At 38.8% G+C, this 24,387-nt stretch overlaps 1 protein-coding gene across 11 annotated transcripts in view; it reads right to left on the minus strand.

Annotated features, from left to right (window-relative positions):
- Positions 1-24,387, minus strand: part of RHOBTB1 (Rho related BTB domain containing 1) — a 126,832-nt gene that overhangs the window by 55,444 nt on the left and 47,001 nt on the right. For 4 of the 11 annotated variants that reach the window (XM_017542298.2, XM_037743379.1, XM_037743373.1 and 1 more), the window contains exon 3: positions 12,310-12,360. The gene's annotated coding sequence lies outside the window, so the exon portion shown is untranslated. Of the gene's footprint in view, positions 1-2,621; positions 2,715-12,309; positions 12,361-14,460; positions 14,774-15,147; positions 15,261-22,814; positions 22,837-24,387 lie in introns of those variants that run through there. The other 7 variants (XM_037743377.1, XM_017542300.2, XM_037743380.1 and 4 more) reach the window with 7 other exon arrangements.

The following is a 24,387-nucleotide window of genomic DNA, read 5'->3' on the forward strand; positions in this document are numbered from 1 at the left end:
TCTGGAAGGTTAAAAAGGCCAATTTATAATAGAAGTAACATGAAGCTTCATAGATCAAAAGGCATATAATAAAATGAATAAACCTTTTTAAGTATAAGGAGAAATTCACAACAATAACAAATATATGGGACAAAATCAGAATACATCAATGTCAGATTAAGAAAGTGAAAATAAACAGCACATGGAGGATCTGAATAACAAACACTAAGGTGAAATTAACAAATATACCACATTTTTTAAACCTATAAAATGATAGCTTTCTTTCAGGTGTTCTTGGCACATTTAAAAAGCTGACCATAAGGCTCCAAATCCCCCAAAGTGTAAGTTGTTTTCAATTAAATTCTCGGGTCACAAAGAAATAAAGGAAACAATTGAAAGGAAAAGCTCTGCAACATGAACAACAAAAAAATCTCAACCCTTGGAAATTTAAAAAATACTTTCTGATATATTCATCTAAGGTAATAATTTTATAAATGGGAAATGTTTTAAAAGCAAATATATTTACCATATCTTTAAGAAAAAAATGAAAACAACCTATGACAAGTGAGGGAATTATTAAAATACTGGCTAAGTGATTTTAGGCAATTTCACCTGTCAGAGACTCTATGTTCTTATCTGTAAACTGGGGATAATTGTCTCCTTCCATGGGTTGTTGTGAAAATTATACTAGATAATGTTTGTAAATTACTTAATCTCTGTGCTTGGCATCAAGAGAACATCAGTAAGTCTTACCTATTAAGATTGTCATGGAAGTCATGTTTATGATGAGTTTGCAATAATCCAGAGAAATGCTGATATTGAGGGGAAACTATGGAATAATAATGTGAAATGCATTTGACTGAAACAACAGTAAATAAGTATGTGTAATCCAAATAAAATTGGGCCTCATGCACTCACATGAAGCACTGTCTTAGCACAGTGATACAGCAGAAAGAAGCAGAAACTGACTTTCCTTAGAAAGCTGTGAACCATGTAGCTGCTTATAAACTAAGAAGTGTGGCTTACCTAACCTATTATGCAACTTACAGTGAACCTCCTAAGCTTGGAAATGTTTCCCTCTGGAGTCCCCCCTTTCATGGCAACTGCTCAAATCTGCCATTCTGCCTCTCAGGACCTACAATTTTTTCCCTTCAGGTTCTTCTTCATCATCCCTTCTTACAGGGCTAGCCATCATTCTCTTCTTGTCATATTTGCATTCCCATCCATTACTCCCCTCCGACAAATAAACAAATCTTTCTTGGGACCTACCCTCTTTCAAGGGGATTGGGTTGGTTTTAATATGTGACTATTTAAAATTGAATACCTCTATCTCTGTCATGCAACAGGAAGCAACATCCATGTCTTCCATCTGCAACAACGATACATGAAAAACAAAACAAACTGGAAGGAAATACACTAGAAAGCAGCAGTAATTTTTTTTCTGCCATTTTCTACTTTTCTTTAGATTTCAAATTTTCTACAATGCACGTCTTACTTTTTTAAACAATGTGACATAAAATCCACATGCTATACAACTCATCCTATTAAAGTATACAATTCAGTGGTGTTTATGATATTCACAAGGTTTTGTAACCATTCCTGCTAATTCCAGGATATTTTCATTATCCCCCCCAAAGAAATCTTGTACCCACACTAGCAGTCATTCTCTATTCTCCTTCTCCCCAGCTCTGGCAAACATGAATCTACTTTCTGTCTTTACAGATTTTCCTATTCTGGACACTTCATATAAATGGAATTATGCAATATGTGGCCTATTGTGTCTGTCTTCTTTCACTTAGCGTAGTATTTTCAATTTTATTCATATTATAGTGCCTTTCAGTACTCCATTGTTTTTTATGGCTGAATAATATTCTTAGACATATTTTATAATGAGAAAGATATGTTTTCATGTTTTAAAAAAACTAATGGGTATATAAGCATAACCCTTGATTGTTACTTCTACTGAGTATACTTATACAACCCAACAAAAATACATGATTTTTGATAACACACAAATTGTTTTTCAAAACCATATGTATATATAAAGCACAGATATCCTGCTAAACCTGTTTCTTTCTCTGGATCAAGCTCTCACATAAAAAAAACCCCACAGGAATCAAAATGATGTTTTTCTGAATATCAGACACAGAATTGAGCCATATAAAAAGACACCTGTGGATATTCAGGACAAACGCATACAATTCTATCTCCAACAGAACATGAAAAATTCTTGGCTTTTAAATCTTGAGCATTCAAAGGGAATACTTATGGTAACTAAAATGAGCAATTTAAAAAAAATTGGAAATGCGGCACATGAAATATTCTGTGGCAATCAATTGTAGTTAAAGATATTCTAAGCTCAGAGCAATATAGCATAATTCAGCTTTATGTTCATTAAGAAAAAGTAGTTCCAAATTTGTTGGTATGCATGTCATGTATGCATTGTGTACCTGGAAATCACAAACACATAAATATTGGTGGACATTCAGTGCCCAAATTTAACGTTGTAATCTTTACTTGGAAAGGCAGACTTCTACACATTTTCAGTGACAAGCGCGACATCTTGATGGAAGCTAACGGTAGCTAGCTCATATAAAGTAATGATTCAGGTAAACATAGAATTCAGTAAATGAAGTACTTACCCTGGACATAAAATATGAGGTGTTTCAAACACACTGAGGGTGGAGTGGGGTGGTCACCAGAAGTAGGGCACTGGTGGTGTACTGTTTCTTGATCTAGATGCCAGTTACGTAGGTATGTTCAGTTTACAAAAAGTCATGAAGTTGTACATCTGCGATCCGTATACATTTCTCAATGTGGTATACTTCAGTGCTTTCTTAAAGTAAAAGAAGAAAGAAAGAAAAGAAAAAAAGAAAGAGAGAGAGAGAAAGAAAGAAAGAAAGAAAGAGAGAGAGAGAAAGAAAGAAAGAAAGAGAGAGAGAAAGAAAGAAAGAGAGAGAGAAAGAAAGAAAGAAGAAAGAAAGAAAAGCAAGCAAGCAAGAAAGAGAAGGAAAGGAAGGAAGGAAGGGAGGGAGGGAGGGAGAGAGAGAGAAAGATGAAAGANGAAAGAAAGAAAGAAAGAAAGAAAGAAAGAAAGAAAGAAAGAAAGAAAGAAAGAAGGAAGGAAGGAAGGAAGGAAAGGGAGAGAAAGAAAACTCTACACATTGATTTTGGAGGCTCTATTGTCCTCATGTGGGTAGGGCTTAAGGGCTGAATAGGGAAGTTTTGTCAAGAATTAATAATCAAAATATTGGTCAAGTCTTTAGAAACGGCAAAGTCCTAAGTGCTTATTTGAGAAAGCTAATATTAAGGCTGTAGACTATGGGTGTTTAAAAACCCATGCTCACGAAGAAAAGTCTCCACAGTGCTCTGTAGTGGAGCACTTTCAAGTTACTCATTGAAAGCATTCTCTAAACATGTCACCAGGTTAGCTTCTGAAGCAGCAGCATGACCACCTGCTGCGAAATCTTCAGATACAATGACAATCAAGCAACTGTATGTAAACATTTATAAGACTATCCTATGCTCGTTAGGACTAGGCTGTGCTTTAATTCAGGCAAACAAGGAAACTTTTTTTAGGTTTTCACAGCAATGTTAGATCATAAATACAAAAGTGCTGGTGGAAAATTAACCAGACTTCTTAAGCTCTCTTATTTTATTTGAAGTTATTGGCTAATAACAATGAATGGTTTCTAGCTAGTATTTTTCAGGACATGTTCCTATACGTTACAACTTTAGATAGAAATTATTACATGAAAAATTGTACAATTTTAAAAAGCAGGATGAAGCACTGTTTGTGGAAATGGAAAATGATACCAGCATGGAGTGCAACTAGAAATTTTAAGTCAAAAGATTTTAAAATGCCATAACATTCATCCAATTATAAGGTTTTATTCCTGAAAAATAATAAATGTATAGAAAAAGATTTTGTTTAAAGAATGTTCATTATATCATTATTTGTGGAAACAAAATATTGAAAATAACTTTAGAAGTCCAAACACAGGAGACGGGTTAAAGAAAAACTAATATGTATCCATTAAAAATGTGTTATAGGAGTACACTTATTGTTATATTAAGATGTTCATGATAAATCTTTAAATTAAAAAAGATTACAATATTTATAGAATGACACCATTCCTTAAAAATCATCTGCCTACATATACACCATGGAATACTATGCAGCCATAAAAAAGAATGAGTTCATTTCCTTTGCAGAAACATGGATGAATCTGGAAACCATCTTTCTCAGCAAACTGACACAAGAACAGAAAACCAAACACCGCATGTTCCACTCATAAGTGGATGTTGAACAATGAGAACACATGGATACAAGGAGGGGAACCTAATGTAGGTGATGGGGAAATGGAGGCAGCAAACTACCATGACATGCGTATACCTATGTAACAATCCTACAAGATCTGCATATGTACCTCAGAACTTAAAGTAAAATTAAAAAAAAAATTAGGTGCCTAAATACACACAAAAAGATTGAGATAGAAATATGCTAAAATAATAATGCCAACATATTTTATGGGATAGGATAATAATTCATTTTATTTTTTTCATTTTTCTTATCTATATATTCTATCTCATATAACACTATCACATATAGTGAACATGTGTTCTTTGTGAAACAAAAAAGTTTACAAAAAAGAGGTCAAGGAGGTAGGAAAATCAGAGAATAAAATACCTCTGCGTGTGAGAAAATATTCTTCCTTCTTTATGTGAAATTAATATCTACTGTTGACCTTCTCTCTGTATACCTTAAGAACTTTATGTGAAGTGACTTTCACATGGTAGGGAACAGTCTTACTGCTCCTGGAACCTTCTTTTCAATCCTGAGCAGAAACCCCACTCATTAACATGTCACCTTGGACTTCCTGGTTATTCAGTTCCCTTTACTTATATCAAAGGGACTAATACCTCAATAGGCCCAACCACAAAAACTACATAGCTCTTCAGCCTAGAACAATGAAACAAGGATACATCAGCTGCATGCTAGGTGAAGGAACAAGACATTCTCTAATATTTCCAGATCAAGTCATAAGACCAATTTCAGTAATCATGACAGAATAGAGTCCTTGGTTTACTTCAAATAAAAAGAATTTAAAGAATATTAGAATCTGATTTAAGGGTTTGTTGTTGACTTTTGTTTGATACACACAAAGGGAAACAAGTTCTCTTACTTGAAGCCTCTTTCCAGGAGCCTTAATGATCAGCTGCCAAATTTAGCCTTTGGCTCCATGTCCGCTGTGTCTATTATTCTCCCATGCTTACTGAAGTGAGGCCAAATCTCATCCCTATTTAGAGAAAGCAAATGTAGACATCTTGATGAAAGGGAAAGCTGGTGAGCTTGTATTGTAAAGAGCCAGGAGAACATACTCTAATGAATGGAAGCACATGGGCTTTGTGGCTTATGGTATTAAAAGTATATTCACATGAAAGGATCAATGGCCTTGGGCATGCTATATGAGAAACAGGAGGGGAAAATGTAGACAAGGCAGTTGAGATTGGCTGCTCATTAGAATCACTGGGGGATTTGTTTTGTTTTGCATACTGCTATCTGTACAAGAATGTTCTTGGCAGCACTATGCAAAACAGCCAACTGGAAAGAACCCATCAATAGTAGAATGGATAAAAACTAATAAATTGAGGCCTATTTATACAATGGAATATTATACACTACTAAAGATGAATGAAGTACTGCTACATACGGTATGGATGAATTTCACAAACATAACATTGAAACCAGGCACAAAAGAGTGCATAGGATATTATTTCATTTATAGAAAGTCCAAAAGCAGGCAAAATTAATCTATGGTATTAGAAATCAAGATAAGGGTTTCATTGATTGGGTAGTGGCCTGATAGGGGCATGAGAAGGGCTTCTGGGTGCTGGTAATGTTCTGTTTTTGTATTTAGATGCTGGTTATGTGAGTGTGTTCAATTTAGGAAAATTTTTTGTTCTATACTTATAATTTGTTTATTTTTAAAAATATAAGATAGACTTTAATAAAAACGTTTTTAGTTCATATTCCTGGGCCCTAACTTGGATCTACTAAAATTGTAGGCTGTGAGTTCTTTGAGGTATTCCAGTGTAAAGCAAGGTTGGGAATCACTGTACCAGATGATCTATATCCAGTGGTGTGCAGAAGCCAGCCCCTACTAGCCCACAAGAACCATTTGTTAAATTTGTAGGAATTTTGCAAGCCCATTAGTGCCAGTATTAAAAATTAAATTATATAAACTTACAATTAAATAAATCATACTAAAAACAAAGATAATTAGTACCCAAAACACATCAATTTCTAGTTATTTTTCCATATTTACGATTATCTATATTTTGAGGCTATTTATGCCAATTTTATCGATATGGTGAAAGTACAATATAATGATGTGATACTGCATCATTCTAACTCTGTTCTCAGCCACATCAGTAGCTTGAAATTAGACATGGTGGGAGTATTTACACCACAAAAATCAGCAGCCACTACCAATCAATTTATTGTTACTACCAAGCAACAATAAAGCACTTGCTTTATTGTTCTAGATCTAAGAAACTAAAGTATTAAACTTAAAAGTGTGCTATATGTGTAGGTGTTACACTATGAACAGTACATTTGAAAAATATTCTTTTAGTATTAAACATTATCATCCCGTTCAGCAGGATGATACGAAGGAAGTCATTCATATCACTGATGAATGAGTAGAGTTCTGATGCATGTCTTTGCTGTTTCACTTTTGTCTTAATAATTATGCTAATAAAGGAAAATATCTGTATATAGGAACTGCATCCCTTAATCAACTACAACATAGGTTGGCCTATGGATAGAAGAGTTCTGCAAAAAACAACAAAAGCATTCTGTGAGACTCAGCTGGCCATATGGAATTTATAATAACAAGCATTATAGAGTTTATTATTATTTGTAAACTGTGTGCTACACATTCTTTATGTCACTAAAATTTATGTCAATTGTGTATGTACATACATACATTTTATTTTTTCCAGAAGAGCTGGATGATTTACCAGGTCACGACTGTCTACATCCCTCCTATGTTTAAGATTCCATGGCTCTCTATTATAACTTAAGAAACAAGCAAATAAAATAAGGTGGTCTAATTATGACCTAGTAAGCATGACTTTCAGATGTAGTAACAACTATTCTTTAGAACCTCATGACTCAAAGTGTGGTCCCCAGATCAGCAGCATTGGCATCAGTGGGGAGCTTGTTAGAAATGCATAATCTCAGGCCCCACCCAGAATTCCAGAATCAGAATCTGCACTTTAACAAGATGTTCATCCTTGTTGTATGTACATGAAAGTTTGAGCACTGCTTTAAAAGCAATTAATTCCTTGGTAAAATTAAAAACGTCTAATCAATTTGAGATTAGTAATAAGGTTAAGGACAATATAGCAACTGGTGATTTCTAAGCACCTAGCCCCAGTTCAGCCACTTCATAGCACTGGGAAGGACATCTAATTGCTACTTCTCAATCTGAAGAAAAGGACATCCATCTCGCAATATGCATTTACCAAATACTAAAAGAGAAATTGCACCACCAGGACAATAAAGTCTATTCTAGGCCATTTGGATTATTACTAAAAAAGGAAAAACAGGCACAAGTATCAAAAAAGGTATATCAAAGCAGTAGCTTTCCTCCACATATGTGATGAATTGGATGTGTTGCTAAGGACTTGGTTCTAAAAGTCCAAAGCAAGGCAGCAAGTGCCACATGACAAAATGTGGCAGCTGGGGAGAGGGGTGCACAAAACACTTTCCAGAGACATAATTTAGGCCAGGGTAGTTATCAAGCGCTGCAGGTGAAATGGGAAAACTGTAGTGTTTACACTTTTCCTACCAATGTATCAGTCAGCAACACGTGACGAAAAGAAAAGCAGGAGCAGCCTGCCTCAAATACTCAATACTACGGTGAATTGAAATGAAGGTAGCAAAGTCTCACATTTCAAAATCGAAAGCAACAATTTTCTACTGGCAATGATATTCTCCAGAAATATTTCTTAGTTATCTGGCTGGAAATAGTTGCTTTGAGATGCAAAGTTCTATGCAGAAAACACCTTAGATACTTAGGAACAGTGTCTAGAAGAAAATGAGAGCCACAAATCTGCAGGAGAAGCTTGGTATTAGTTTGTAGCAGGAACTAAGGCAATAACATAATTCAATGTAAGTAAACTTTGGCAACCTTAGAGTGTGAAGGAAACAAATGTAATGTAGACTGGGCCACTGGAACGTGGAGAGACCACTGGACTTGTTGTATTCAAGAAAAAAAGTTTCTATAACCATTCCTTGCAATATCAGAATTCAAATGACTCCAGTAAATTCAGAGACAAAATGATACAACTGCCCTAATATGTTAAAATACTTTCTTTCGAGATACTCTAGGAAGGATAAGAGAGTTAACCCTTATTAAGCACCTACTATGTGCTTTACATGTATGAGGATTTTATCACATCTTCTGTTGGGGGAGGGGACACCATTCCCATTTTACAGTTGAGGAAAGTAAGGTCATATGTCATCTAAGTTGCATAGTTAATGAAAAGCCAGAGTTTGATCAAAATGAAAAAGTGCCAAACAGATCACTTAACAAAGACAGCTTGGAAGGGTTCATATAACAAAGGCAGCTTAGAAGGGTGCTACGTTCTGAATAAGAGAAAAACTATTTATCTCAGCACCACTGAAGATAAGTGAGATTTCTCCTAGTACCCACCATATCTTTACACCACTGGAATTCTCTTATCACCATTTCTGGATGTACCTTGGGTTTCAGATGTGTATCATACTTGCTAGTCATATTTCAGGCTACGTTGGAAGATTTAGAAGACTTGGCACTTTTCAGGCAGTGTTATGTAATGGAACTGGGCTCTGTCTGGGACTTGGAAGCCTGGGTCCAGTTCAGGCTGTGTCACTTATTAACTAAGAGAGTAGTCAAGTTACATTGCTTCTCTGGGTGCCAGTGTTTTCCATCCCCATGAGGTTGGGCTAAGTATCCTTAATAAGGACACTCCTGGCTCCATGATTCAACTCTCTTTGACTCAACTGTTTAAGATTGTGACGACTTCCATCAAAATACATTTAAAATGACCTAAAGAGTTAGCCAATTTATCTAGGCAAAAATGTTGTGTAGTTCAAATTTAAATTAAAAAACTTAGAAAGTAAAAACAAACCCAGAAGAATAACTTCTACACTCCAACATCTGCAAGAGTTAACCAGGAATGAAATGCTTTAGTGTTTTTGGGGGGAGTTTGTTAAGAGTAAATATTTTTCAAGTTCTTAAGACAGCACTGGGTGAAAATCCAGGCTCTGTTTCCTACTATTTCTTTAACATCTCTGAGTTCTGTTTCTTGCCTTTGTAAAATTGGAATTGATAATGAATATTAGCGGTAATTTAGTTAACGTGTCCGGCGTCTAGTAGGGGTGTAAATGCTAGTTTATTGTTATCACAGCAGTCATTAGGGGTTTGGTCTACATTTGGGTAACAATTCAAAGGAAATTTCTCCACAGAGAAATGGAGCCTAAGATCATAACCTCATTAATGCTGGGAACTTGCCATTAACCTGTGTCTATGCAATAAACTCAGGTGCAGAGTGGAGACATGTAATTGCTTTCTTCTAGACCTATTGGTATCTCTTTCTCTGTGAAACTTGTTCATTTGTTTCTTAGTGGATAAAGCCTGATCAGAGACACGCTGATGTATTTGATGACAGAGCTCAAGGAAGTATCTGAAGACAGAAGTGTCCTGGGACGTCTGGGAAGAGGGGCACTCATACTCACACATCACTTTTTGTGTCTTTTTGCAAATTTTCCAATTTCTGTCTTTTGGGCACAAGGAACAAAAGGAAGCCAGAAAAAGAAGGAAGTGGCTTCTATTTGTTTCCAAACTGAAAATAAAAATATTCTGATGCTAGCAGATAACTGTTAGCATGTAAAGATCCCATGCATTGGAGTGACTGCTTCTTGACCCTTCCCCCAAAAGCTTTCCCTTTCCTTCTCTTCCCTGCTGCCCACACACTCTCTCACATCCTGCCCTTGTCTACACTCACTTTTTGAGACTCATTTTTCCCTCCCTCTCCGAGTTTTGTTTTGGTGCTGTGATGTTGGTGGGAAGCCTGGCAGAGATGAGAAGAGAAACACAAGAACCACATTCAAATCACCTGTGCTCTTTAAGCATACATGAAGCCAGAGGGGAACTCTGAATGGCCTATTTTCTAAAAGGAAGACCAAGAAAGGTTTTAAACATTTCTCTGTTTTCTACAGGTATATTTCTTGAGCAAAAAGTGGCAACATTTCAAATGTTTCCAGCCTTTTTTAAAGAGGTAAGTCATACATACTAACCAAAGCTTTATGAAGTTCAAAAGAGAAAACAAATCATTGCTAAATAATTATTATTAGCGAGACCATGCTAATTCCTAGATCTCTTTTGTTCATAACATTATATGATTAAAAGGATAATTTTAGTGCTTTAATTATAGTTTAATCGTTGCTATGCCGACATTTTTATTATATACCATTATCACAACTAATCATATGTCAGTTGATGGGGTCTTGGCCTGTAATGGGATCTTCCCAATAATAATAGTGCTGTTATAGAATGTGACCTATTTGGTAATGATTCACTATATAACAACTTTCACAGGACAGACGTGTTATAGGACAGCTTATAACATCCCTTTAAATGCTTTAAAAAATCTTCACTAATTAAGTTTTTAGAGCTATTAGCTTGAGTGGGGGTTATTAGTACATTAAAAAAGATGATATCTTAAGGTTTGCTTTAATAATTTGTTCCCCATTTCATTTTTTATTGCCCCTTTATATAAAATTCACAAAGAAGGATTAACAACTGTTATAAATTACTCTATAAAAAGAAAGAGGGGAGAAGGGAAGTGGGGAAACAGAAAAGAGAGAAGGCTGTCAATTTAGGCAAAAACAGAGTCTTGCTTAATATTTGTTTGTGATCAGGACTTTGGTTAGGAATTACCTATTATATATCCAAATCCATCTACGTGGTACCTTTCAGATAAACTGAGGTTCCAGGAAAAATCCAGTACTTTTAAATGTCATGCCAAATGATTATGCTTTCTCAAAGATGCTGTGCAGATTCAAACAGCTCACGGTTTTAGGTTACAATGCTTTTGAAGCAATAACATCTTTGAGTTTGATATACTGCAATTTAGCGGTTCTGGATGACTACATAATCTCTCCCTGTTGGGTTGAAATTCTACATTCTGTCCTTTTCCAAACTCTCACCGATTAATCATCTATCCAGACAAAAAAAAAATGTGCTTGGAATTTTTTTTTTCATGCATATATATATGGAATTGCAAGGTAATTCCACAGAGTGGAAAATGCTGAACTCCTCATAAATGTACCATTGATCCCCAAGTCAGCCTTCTGGCAAGTATAATCTTGATTTATTCTCTATTGTTTTATACCTGAATGTTTCATATCTTGCCTTTTAAATCTTCTGTAAAATCCTCAAGGCGAGAGACCCCACGATAAAAACTTTCTTATATCTTTGACGGTGTCATGCCAGAAAGTACACATGAATACTTATAATTTCACTATTTTACTTAAGAGAATAGAATTTATTATTTGGTAACAGCTGGGCCATTGAGTGTTATTACGTGCGCTAGTAATGACCAAGTTACCTTAGGCAAGTCGCTTAACCTTCTTTGTCTTCCGTTTTTCTACTGGAAAACAATTTTTCAACTAGAGAGTTTAGGTCTTAGGGTAAAACAAAAACTTTTTTTAAACATCCTATTTGGGCCATTTAATAGAAGAATTGAACATATTATCTAAGGTTTCTAAACGTCCAACTCCTCACTTGTAGTTTGGGACTCAAGACAACGGTTTCACCTCCCAGAGATTTTTTTTTTTTCTCTTTGAAGCAGAATAAGAATATTAATATAAAGAATGCAGCACATTACCTGAACCTTGATTCATGCTCAATAAGTCAATTATTGAGTGCTAAGTTTCTTCCAGCACAGGGTGCTAAGATTAGAAATAAAACCTCAATTATCAAGCATCCAGATCCCCAGTATTCTCAACTGTGGCACCATTCTGATGCTAAAGTGAAAAAATAAAAAGTCGTATAAAGGACAAACCGGTTTGAGGTCCATATTTGTACTCACAGAGTAAGCAATAATTTTAACAATAATGATTAAATTGTGGCATTCATAACTGAGTATATAAAAAAGTCAAAGACAACATTTTAAAAAGGCAAATGATTAAGAAACCTGTTCTGAAATGCATGCTCAGAATTAGACACAGGATGTCACCAATCTATAGCCATTGGTTTGCACAAAGACACTGACCTGGCTTGCTGGAAGTGAAGAACTGAACACTCTGCTCACTGCTGGACTTACCTACATAAAAGAGAGAAATACTTTATAAATTCTACTGCCTGCCAGGAGTACATGGGGAGCCAGTAAAATTTTCAACATACGTTGTTTTCTTTTCTTCCCCCCGGAAAAGGGAAGAATCTGCTTTACTTTTGCAAAGTGCCAATGTTAAAGTGGCATTTCTTTGGGTCAAATACATCCTGAAATAGCTAGGTTAACATTTTGCTGCATTTGTGAAAATATATTTTTGAGCACTTGGGCACGATACCAAAAAAAAAAAAAAAAAACAACCCAAAAAACATGTAGCCACAAACTGAAAGATAACAATGAAAATCCTTACAGGCATTTGACAATATAGAAGTCGCAGATGTGGGCATGCTATTCAAAACAGCATTTTTAGACAATATAATCATAATTAAAAGACCAAAGAATTTTGCTTTTTCCTGTTGTGTTTTTATAGCTTACAATTTGTATTACTGAGCCAATAACATCAAACTGTTACATGTGTTTCTATTTCCACCTGTGTGATCACACAGCCCTATGCACTTAACAACAAAACTTCCTTCAAATTCTGGGAAAACAGTAATAGACAAAATTAGTATATTGACTATGATATTCTTGCTTCCTAATGATTTTCCAAAGCCTTCTGCACTAGGATCAACTGGTTAAACCTTCTTCCCATCAATATGTCCAAATATGATCCAGGAATCTCAGAGGAAACCAGGTTTACTATAATAATTTGCTGCTCACTCCACCTGTGGAGCAATATGCAGACATTATTTATACAGAAAAGAGCTTCTGTTTATTTTCCAGCAAGGAGTGACTCTCTTAAGTATCTACAAGGTTACTGGAAATGAAATGCAGTTCCAAATTTCTAAAAAGGGTTTGTAAACAAACTTATCAGAGTATGTTTTGAAAAGTCTAAGGCTTGCTAAGACCAAACAAACACAGCCTATTGACTATTTACTATCTGCTGCTCTTCAGAGGACTTATACAAAGATGAAACCACTGATAACAGTATTTTTTCTTTCTGTTTAGAGTATGTTAGTGTAGAAACGTACACCACAGCTGCAGTTGGGGGTGGGGGAGCCCCAAACCAGTGAAACTTCAAGCTGAGCATCTGGCTGGAGTTAAACAAGGCTCAGTGAACAGCACAGGATGGGGAAGTTCAAAGTCAGGGCAACTCTTCTGTTTTTAACTTCCTAGATTTTCCTAGACCTGGGTGCCTCTGTGTATATATCAACCTTCATGCATTTTTGCCCCCAGCAAATGTGTACAGTCAGCTCCAAAGGCACAGCTTGTGTGCTGACTTGCAAAGCCAAGTCAAAACCCTGTGCTTGGCGCTCCCTTCTAACTTTCTGGCTTGTCCAAGTCTAAATATTGACATTGCTCCTCGGTTGAGATGTTTGATACTGCTGGGAATGGAAACGGAGCAGCTAACAGTAGGATCTAATGATATATTTTTACATAGTTGTGCCTGCCTTCCACTTCTTTCTTGGGGAAGGGGACTGGATTCTCTTGTCTGCACACCTCCCCTTGGTTGCTTTCCCGGAAAGCTGAGCACACACAGGCAAGGTGTTCTGCAAGCCCCTCATGGCAGCTCCTCCTGTTGTCACAGCAACTCACAACAGACTCCATAGACACGGGGTTGCGGGGGAGGGGAAGGGAGCGCCAAACTGTGGTCTGGCCAGTCAACTCTCAAGAGGGTGCAAGCGCCAAAGGGGCTAGCGTATTCCCCTGCTCGGGTCCTCCGGTCCCCGCCCGGCCCCGCCACTGGCCTTCGAAGGAGAAGCGCCTTTTTGTCGGCGCGGCACCACCCCCTCCCTGGCGCAGCCAGACTGCTAAGGGTGCCTGTTGTACGTTTCCTCAGCTCCAAGTTAGGGGTGCGGCTGTGCGGGCACTCCTAGAAATCTCTTGTGCTCGCCTCTGATGGGAGGGTTCCCCGCCTCGCGGAGAGGCGAGGGCGGCCCCCTAAGGGCTCGGTCCCAAAACTCTGTCTCGGGGCGCTGCTGGCCGCGTGGCACGGCCCGGGGCCCCCAGTTGCCACCCGCTGGGGCCGGGGCGGTGGGGGCTCCGCGGCCGCTGCTCGAAGTTTCACAGCATAGAGCACTCACGACACAGAACCTACCCTGAAGCCGAGCGAGACGCGAGCTCTCTCCGCCTTCAAGGGCCGGGGGGAGCGGGAAGGGGGGCCCCGGCCACTCAGCAGCAGCCACGGCTGCGCGCGGTCGCGGGTGTGCGGGGCCCCTGCGCGGGGCGCGCCGCCCGCCGCCCAACTTTGCACAAAGGCAGCATGGCACTGCCTCGCCCTGCCGCCTCGCCCGGCGCCGCGGCCGCTCTTCCCAGTCCGGGGCCAGAGGGGCTCGCCCCTTTCCACCCGCAGCCCTCCCCTTCGCCTGCCCCCACCCCACTCCCAGGCGGGGCAGCCGGGCGGAACGGAGCACCCGGCACCTCGCTCCGCCGCCTTGGCGGCCGCTGCTCGCACTGTGACGTTAGCAGCCTTCGCGGCTATTTATATCCACACGATTGGATTTCATTCATGAAACCGGGGCCTGGTGTGTCTGTGCTCTGGGACACGGGTGGCAGAGCTGCCTCAGCTCTACGCAGACCCGACGGGCCCGGGCAAGGCGGCGGATGGCCCGGGACAAACCCGTGCAGAGCAGGGGCGACCCCGGCCCTTTCCCCGCGCTGCCGGGAGGGGAGGGTCTGGGCCACCTGTGCCCCCGTACCCCATCCCCAACATCCCACCCACTCCGGTGCATCTGCTGGCCCTTTGTCCTAGGCTCTGGAAAAGTAGGTTGGGCCACTAACCGGCTGGGCAGCATGGCTTTCTTCCCCCTAGGAGCTGACCGGCCGCGGACTCCGAGGGAGGACATTGGCTTTTGTTTCAAAACCGAGCCCAGCTGCTGACTAAGGGCTGCGTTAGCCCAGCCTCCTCCTCCCTGGGCGGCTGCACGTGCTGGCTGGCTCGCCCCCGCTGGGTTACCTTCCTCTGAGACTTGGTGGGAGGGGTCCTCGCAGGGGGCGTTAGGGACGTACAGCTGACCCCGACCCAGGTACAGCGGTGATTTATAACCTCCTGCAAATGGCGGAGTGGGGAGGTGAAATTGACTGTGTACTCCATGGGCTGTTTTGGAAGACCAAGACAGCCCATCCCTCCTCACAGAAACTCCTCTCTCTTCCGGGCTGACCCTTAGTTCTGAGGACAGAACCAGGGGTAGTTTTCATGCATTCGCAGAAATGCTTATAGAGTGACTACAGGATGCCAGGTGCCTTGCCAAGCTCTAAGGAGGTGACAGTGAAAGCAACCAACAGGATCCCTGCCCTCAGGAAGCTTTCAGTCAGCCTGCTAAAATTAGTATGCCTTACAAAACTTATCACTCTCAGCCTGTAAAGAGACCACTGGGGAATAAAGACACGACTGTGTTCAGCTACCCTGAGGAACATATACATTTAATAAACCTTTAATGAGTAGGCTGTGTGTGGAGAGCCGGGGATGCAAAGATGGAAACAAGGTCATTCTTGGCCTTACCAGTTCTCAGGTAATATGTTCCTGAGATACGGAAGGACTAGGAAAAAGAGAGTCCATCCTATTGTAAGGACTATTTCTTGGCTTATCCCCCCCAAAACAGGATGTGTGAAAAAATTCTAAAAGCAAACACATTTCTTTGTCCCTCAGCTTCTTCTAGGAGACCATCTTTAGTTTCCTGATGAATTACCCTCCGCCCAAGATTCCCAGATGAATTCCAGTCCAGTGGTATTTCTACTCTCTCACTTGCTTATAGCCTCTTGAAGACAAAGGCTTGCCTGGTGCTCCCTGAACCCCGCGGAGACCCCAGGACGTAGGGAAATCTAATGTTTTTATGAGGAAAGGTATGACCAGGAATCTCCTTTGTTTAAGCCATTCTCATTGCAGTATCTTTGAAAATGGAGTTACCAAGGCCCTAGTCTTGGATACCAGAAAGAGAGGGTAGTGAAAAGTCAAGTACAGGTGTCTACTTCAAGAACACATCCAAGAGGTGGTTGATCATTTACTTGGCATAAAACTGACTTGGTCTCTTGCAAAATGACTCCATTTTGAAAGGCTTAATCAAATGACATTCTTTTCAGGTACAAATTTCTTGGGAAAAGTTAATTAACCCTGTTCACTCCTAGCAATTAGTCCTCTTCGTTGCAAGCCATTTCTCTTCAAACTGCCCTGGCAGCTAAGAAATAGGGTAGAAACTCAAAATAAATGGGAATCAACATGTATCTCGGTCCTCACATGTGGTGGGCACAGGGCTGGGTGGCTTAAAACACATTTTCTCATGTAATCCCCACAACAACTGATGAGATAGATGCTGTTATTATCCAAATTATTTTACAGATGAGGTAACAGGTATGGAGAAGTTCCTTTTTCTGAGGTCTTGACAGTTGTATTTGCACCTGGGGTGGTCTGTGCCAAAGTCTTATTTTATCATTAACCTGCTTTTTAACAGCTTGCCTTTCCTCAGTTTCTTCCATTTTCTCAGTTCTAAATTAAAAAGAGTTCAGTGTCATGCTTCTGTTAAATAATAGGCAGGGGCCTATAACAGAAAGACACACAAGGACCCCAGCCGGCAGTGTACCCTTCAGCTCTTGACCTACACCCCCAGGGCACACAGAGGCTCACAGGCTTCCAAAAGATGCTTCTTCTAAAGGGGATAAAGAACAGTTAACTACCTTGGAATTACCTAGTTGAATGGGTAAATCTGAGGGAAACTAGAAGAACTTTCAAGAAAATGAGTTGGTATCAACAGTAATTCAGATATAGCAGAGGAAAATTCATTGTTCTGGAAAGTCCTTCCAAACAAGCGCAGTGATCAGAGAAAGACATTCCCACATGGTGATATGCAGCCCCAAACTTTATGTATAAAACCTCAGACTTTGGAAAAGTTGGAGAAAATGCAGCAAGTTGTACAGACTGTATTTTGCTAATAGGAAACCAGAGAAAATGAATCACAGCAAATAACCTCTGTAATCACTGCTGTGAGTGTATCCCTGCTCTCGTTATTTCCATGAAATGATCCATTTTTGTATATTAAAATCATTGCTTGCTAATAAAATTAGTACCATTCCCTTTTAAGCCAACATAAAAATTGGTACCTAAGTGGAATTAAACCAACATTGTATCTTTAAACACTTTCATGTTTCTATTGCACAAAGGCGATCTTAAAACTATTGACTAGCTTTTATGGCAAATATTTTCTCAAAGTCATAGGATTAAAAAAATCCCACAGTTTAGACACACAATCGTTCCGTTATCACAAAAGAATCCTCTCATACTATGTCTTTATATTTGCACCCCCAGCCCTCAACCATTAATCTGTTCTGCATCTCTAGAGTTTTTTCATTGTGAGACTGTTACATTAATGGGAATGTAAGTATGTAATGTTTTGAGGTTGACTTTTTTTTTAACTAAGCATAATGCTCCTGAGTTTCATCCAGCATAATGAACATATCAATAGTTCATTCCTTATTATTGCTGAGTAAATTTTTATTGCGTAGATGTACCAGAGTTTGTCCATTCACCCACTGCAGGATATTTGAGTCATTTCCATTATTTTGCTATTAATATTATGAAAAACACTTCTGTAAACATTTGTGTATAGGTTTTGTGTGAGCATAAATTTTTATTTCTGTGGGATGACTACTGAAGAATGCAATTGCTGGGTCACTTGCTAAATAAAAAAACGCTAAACCATTTTCCAGAGTGGCGGCACCATTCGCATTTCCACCAGTAATGTATGAGAGATCTACACATTCTCACTAGCGTTTGGTATTATTATTATTTTTTACAAAGTTTCACTTGTCATAACAGTTGCGTAGAGACAACTCATTGTAGTTTTAATTCACATTCCCCTAATGAATAACAATGTTGAATATATTTTCACTGGCTTTTTTTGCCATTCTTATCTCCTCTTTGCTGAAATATCTGCTCAAGTCTTTGCCTAGTTTATAATTGGATTGTCTGTCTTTTTGCTGTTGAGTTTTTAAGAGTTTTCAAAAATACATTTTGGGGTGGTAGAATTTTCAAATTGCAAATTAAGTGCTACTACGCCAAGGGAACTCTATTTTCAACTCAAATGCTATTGTTCAACATTTATATTGCCGTCAATTTTATCAAGAACATTCTTAGGTAAGAGAAGTACTTACATAAAACTCCTGTAGAGAGGGTCTTTTCAGGTTTATTCTATAAGACTGCATTTCAGTGGTTGGTAAGAAACAGGCAGACCTTAGCCACGTGTAGCCAAGGCTGAGCCTTGTGCACAGGTGCAGATGCCTCCTGGGGCCAACCCAGCTGGACACAGCAGTGGCCTTGTCCAACCAGGCCTAACCTAAGAAGAGAGCTTCAGGCTGTCCATCTCTCTGCTCTGGATGCAGCATGTGATGCTGTCATTGGCTATTTAGAAGAAATTATCCTGAATGATGAGTTCCATGTGTTACAGAGAAATTTCAGGGACTAGTACTAATGGGGATTTGACGCATGGTAGAGAATAAGCTGATGTATGGCTGTATTTTAGAGAGTAAGTGTTTGGTAGAAAGGCATATTGATAAACAGTTGTTAGAGTGGATTCTTGCAGGTAAGCCAGTGGCTTTAATAACACCTAACAACTTTTGGGCACCCTAAAGAGGAAGAGGCTGGTGACGTAGTTATGCTGTTCATGGTTATGGATTTTCTGACTTTTAAGGAAATCTGCACTACACTGCATGGGCACTGGCCTTAAGCAGTGGTTTTAGTGGCAGCTTTCTTGTACAAATCATTTTACATGTTAGCTTCTAGCAATGGGGCCAGTCTGGACAGCATGGGCCTAATGGGCTGTTGGGCTCCAGCTAGTGATGACAAACAGGAAAGCTAGTGGTGACAGACTGTTCTGAGGCTCTTCATTAATACTAAGTATTGACGGGTCATAAAGAAAATGACTTGACCTCCTGGGACCTCTGTTTCTCCTGAAATAGCTTATTGTGTTCAGTCACTCTAGTATTCCTGCTAAAATAGATGCTTCTGAGTCAGACTAGTCTCAGACAAGATGATGTCCAGCCTTCCATCTAGAGTCCCTTCCCCAGCTTTCATGTCATGGATATGTCAACATCATGGCATAACCTACCAGCACTAACCCTTTCTGTCCCATATACCACTGGCTGTCTTTCTTTTTTCTTTTTGAGACGGAGTTTTGCTCTTGTTGCCCAGACTGGAGTGCAATGGCGTGATCTCAGCTCATTGCAACCTGCGCCTCCCTGGTTCATGCAATTCTCCTGCCTCAGCCTCCCTAGTGGGAGGGATTATAAGCACGCACCACCACTCCCGGCTAATTTTGTATTTTTAGTTGAGACAGGGTTTCTCCATGTTGGTCAGGCTGGTCTTGAACTCCCTACCTCAGGTGATCCGCCTGCCTTGGCCTCCCAAAGTGCTGGGATTACAGGTGTGAGCCAACATGCCTGGCCCACAGGCTGTCTTTGAATGAACCTGTGTGTCACAGCTTTTGCACTTGGGTAAAAAGTGAAAAACCTTTCAGCCTGAATGGCCCAGCTCTGCAGGATTTTGACGAGAATTATCTCAGGGAATTAGTTCAGTTATTATTCAGACCAACTCTTCAGATCTCTAAAGCTCCTATTTTCTTCCCACCGTTATGAGGGAAATCAGAGCCAGTTTTGGTTGTGGGAATCAACTAAAAAGTGATGTCTTTTCCCTAAAATCTACAGGTGGAAATTAACTCTTAGCTTTGTAATCCAGTTATGACTGTTGGTATTGATGTGGTGTCCAGGAGAAGCTTCTTTTTTTTTTAAAGCATAATTTTGGAAACAAATTTATAGATAAATACTCAGGCTAATATACGGATTTTATTCTTGGCATTTCCTATTTGAAGAAAGAAGCATTAGATACTGTGCACTTTTCATTGTTAGTTCTATGAAGGCAAAGTGTCTTTTCCATTGTAGTTTCCCTTTTACTGGGCACCCATGAAATTTATGGCTATGTGCTGAAAATAGACCAAAAGGTATCCTTTCCTTATAGCATGTTAAATTATTTGTGTAGGTTTGCCTAAAGTCCTTGCTGTGTGGATTCATTCATTTGGTTTTCTGTTGTGGTAGAGTGAGTTTGGTAAAAATGTGATTTTGCAAATTCTGCAACTCTAACTGCATTCTTTCTGTCAAAATTTCTCCTACCAAGATGGTGTTCCACTGGTCTAGCTCCACATGCATAAGAGGAGGTAGCAAACAGTTTTTATGGTCATCTGCCTGGCTTTGTTTAGGCATGGCATAGCAAATTGGAAAACACGTATGTCACAACTCTAGAAAAGAAAAACAAAGCAGTTTAGTGTACAATGTGTATCTTTGACTTTTTTAAAAGCAAAAATATGATTTTGTACTGGAAAAAAACTGCATTTGAAAGAGAAATTTGTTTCATGAGCTACATTCTTAATATTACAAAAGGTGTTAATGCTAGATTTCAACATTACCTAATTAAAAATAAATTACATTTACGTGTCAAGCATGTTTAAGGCTGTTTTGCCTGATAACCTGTTTCATATAACTGTTTCTCTTTATGAAACAAGTTTAAAAAAAACAAAAACAAAATGCAGATTAAAGGGGCAGAGGATAGCAGAAAGAGAAAGAAAACGGAGTTGTATCTTGGCCACCTCCCTAACTAGGATGTAATTCTGTGCTACTTCCTTAACCTGCTACACTGCAGTTTTCCATATATCAAATGGGGAAAAGGATAATAACTTTCCAAAAAGTTGTTAAGAGGACTAAATGAAATAATGCTTATGGAAAACGTTTTTTAAGATGTAAAGCTCTATACCTACTCATAAGTGTAAAAATGGGCTCATTATGAGGACACTTAAAAAGTGCTGTGCAGCATAGGGTATCATTTGATGTGGGAGTGCCAAAGATTAATAATATAGGAACTGTATCATTCTCCTAACTCCTTCCCCTCCAAATGTTGGCTATAGGTATTATATATAATAGCTTCCACCAAATTTTATGAGGTAGAAAGTAATAGTGTTTGAGGTTTGAATGTTTTGCTCTGCCGTTGAGTTGTAACTGCTGTGTTTTCTCCTATCTGTAGAAGTTAAACTACATGAAGAAACTAGGAAAATAAGTGGACTACAAATACATACCCACACACCCTATTTCAGAAAAATAATTTCCCCCATGTTCATATCACATGTTCCTGCTTACCAGGCATCTGTCACATACATGTCATTTAATCTTTTTTTTTTTTTTTTTTTTTTTTTTTTTTTTTTNTTTTGCAGAAAGGTGATTTTATTTAGGTAGAAAAAAGAGAAGGAAAGGAGAAGAAGAGAAGGACTTCCACAAAGAGTGTGGAAGGGGATGTCATTTAATCTTTATGACAACCTTAAGAATGATTCCAAATGTGGGAGATGGGGAAAAGACATTTCCCAGAGGGTGACTTGCTCTCTGTTAGCAGAGAGGGAATCAGAATTCTGACTAATATAACATTCTAACCCTGATATTCCGACTCTGTGGAAGTAAATCTTTTGAAGTTATTTAGTGTCTAGTACATTAACTTGTATGTAGATGCCACTTCAAAAAGAATACAAGTGTTTTAGAAACACCAGTGTCTTGGAAGGCGACCTACCAGTCAGTCCCTGGAAAGAAGCCAAATTGTGAGGCTTTCCTTACTTGGACCACTATTCCTTTCATAATGGTTCCTAATCTAAAAGCAAAGATGATCTGACTTCTTGAGCTGGACTCAGTAATATCCTTCTCTATGCACACAATTTCAGAGCCTCCTTAGCCCTGTAAATATTTATTCTTACTTTAATATTTTACATCGCCTAAATTTATCACTTGGTAAACTCCCCTTTATGGTCAAGTAGTTAACTGTATCACATGTGGGTGGCATAAGCCGTTAAACACTTCAGGATCAACATTGAAGGTGCACAACCGCTTAGCTTGTAAACATAAGCCGATGACTCCAGGGATCAGGGACTAAGGCTCACATCCTGTCACGGCATCAATCTTAGAGGAACCCAAAGATTTGGTGAGAGGCACGGAAGCTTCGTTGCTTTTCCATCCCACGGTGCTTTGAATGGCACTTTGGGCAGGAAAGTCCATAGTAAATGGTTGTTAATAATGGTAAATGATAACACTTACACAAGACACCTTACTTGTAACTTCTTCTAATTGCTCATATAAAAAGATCATTTATATGATTTATGGCAAAGCTGAAATTTTAAAGGAAAACTGTTCTTTTAAGGTTTTACTTGTTCTGCTGTGATCACTGTCAACATTGATCCCCCATGAAAAGGCACCTTGAGATTATAAAAAATGTTTCACAAAGATTACAGTGTCATAAACAGGTATGGGACTAATGTGCATGATAATAATAAACACCAAGATCACCACCTGTCTTTTTGATCTGTAATCATACTAATTAGCATTTAGTAAGTACCCACTATGTGTTGGGGGGAGCCAAATGCTTTTATACTCACTCTTACTAGCTCCTCACAATGACTTAATGAAGAAAGCACCACTTTATCCCCGTTTTACAGATGAGGAAGCCGAGGATCAAAAAGAGCAAGTCACTTGCCACAGGTCAAATACTTAGAAAGTATTATTTATCTTAAAGTAGGTACTATTGACAGAGAAAGATTCTACTTTCATATAATTAGCATTTCATATTTACCCTTCCTTGTTCATTCAAAGTATTGCTCATTACAATGCATGACAACACCCTGTGTACTTGAAAGACTAATGGGCCACAGCTCATCTTAAATTCTGTTATCAAACTCGGGTAAACTGTCTTAGTATTTTATACATCAAAAATTTCACGTGGATTCAAGGTTGAGTAGAGTTGAAGAGAACTAATCTCTATTCTCTAGGAGATGACAACTTCAGGATTTTCAGGGTCCTTGACAAGCAGCCAACACCTGCAGATCAGGTGTCTATGAGCTATATGCCCTCACAATCACCCATCCAAAAATAAAAAAATTTGTGGGAAAATACACAATGTCATCTTTAGTTCATTCCTTGCTATTTCCTTAACAAATTAAACTATTGCTCCACTTTCTGATGAAACAAGCAGGATACTACAGCGATTACATCTTGTGCCAGCAAGGTCAGGTTGATGAGATAAAATGGGAAAGTAATGCGGAACAACATACAGCCCATTTCAACAGATGGAAACATACAGCCCATTTCAACATTATAAAATCTGATTTGAGCATATGGGCATCATGGGTAAAGTTAGCCTCCTCGTGAGTGTATTGTTTCTTCTCCACCATTCAAGTAGAGAATAAATATTTCTCGATGTTTAAATATCCATATGTATCCAGGGGGGAATAAACTATACACATAATACCCTAGAAGTTCCCAAGTGAGGCTTCTTTCTTCTTAATTCTTGGCCAATCCTATATCCTTGCTGAAGTCCCTAGTTCCCTCAGGCTTTTCTCTGAAGTTACATGGCACCTGAAGAAACAGTGGCATTTGTGTGGGATGGATACCAAATGAGACACTTACAGGGAACAAAAATAGTACCTAAGCTACCTTTAACAGTTTTCAATACCTCAATCTGAACAATTCCTTTTTTTAATAACAGAGGTGATATGCCATGTACTGTGAAAATAAGGAGTTCTGATTTCTATAGAAATAAATTGATCACACCTGTTGCTCTTATAAGCATTATTTATACTGTAATTATAGTATACAGTATACTGTTATTACAATAATAATAGCATATTATTTATACTGTAATATTTCTGGGTTTGATGTTTCTTCTCAATAAAATAGTTGAGGTGGCTAATGATGAGAAAAGGCATATACATCCTGAACAATAGTTTATAAATAGAAACACAATGACAAATGAAAAACCCTTTGAAATTCACATGAAGTTTATACCTTTTCATACTACACATTAATGAGACTGAGATATTGGGAGATAGTAAAAAGAAACTTTAAAGCCGGGCGCGGTGGCTCAAGCCTGTAATCCCAGCACTTTGGGAGGCCGAGGCGGGTGGATCACGAGGTCAAGAGATCGAGACCATCCTGGTCAACATGGTGAAACCC

The sequence above is a fragment of the Cebus imitator genome, unplaced genomic scaffold (genome assembly GCF_001604975.1).
Source record: "Cebus imitator isolate Cc_AM_T3 unplaced genomic scaffold, Cebus_imitator-1.0 Scaffold142, whole genome shotgun sequence".
NCBI classification, from domain to species: Eukaryota; Metazoa; Chordata; class Mammalia; order Primates; family Cebidae; genus Cebus; species Cebus imitator.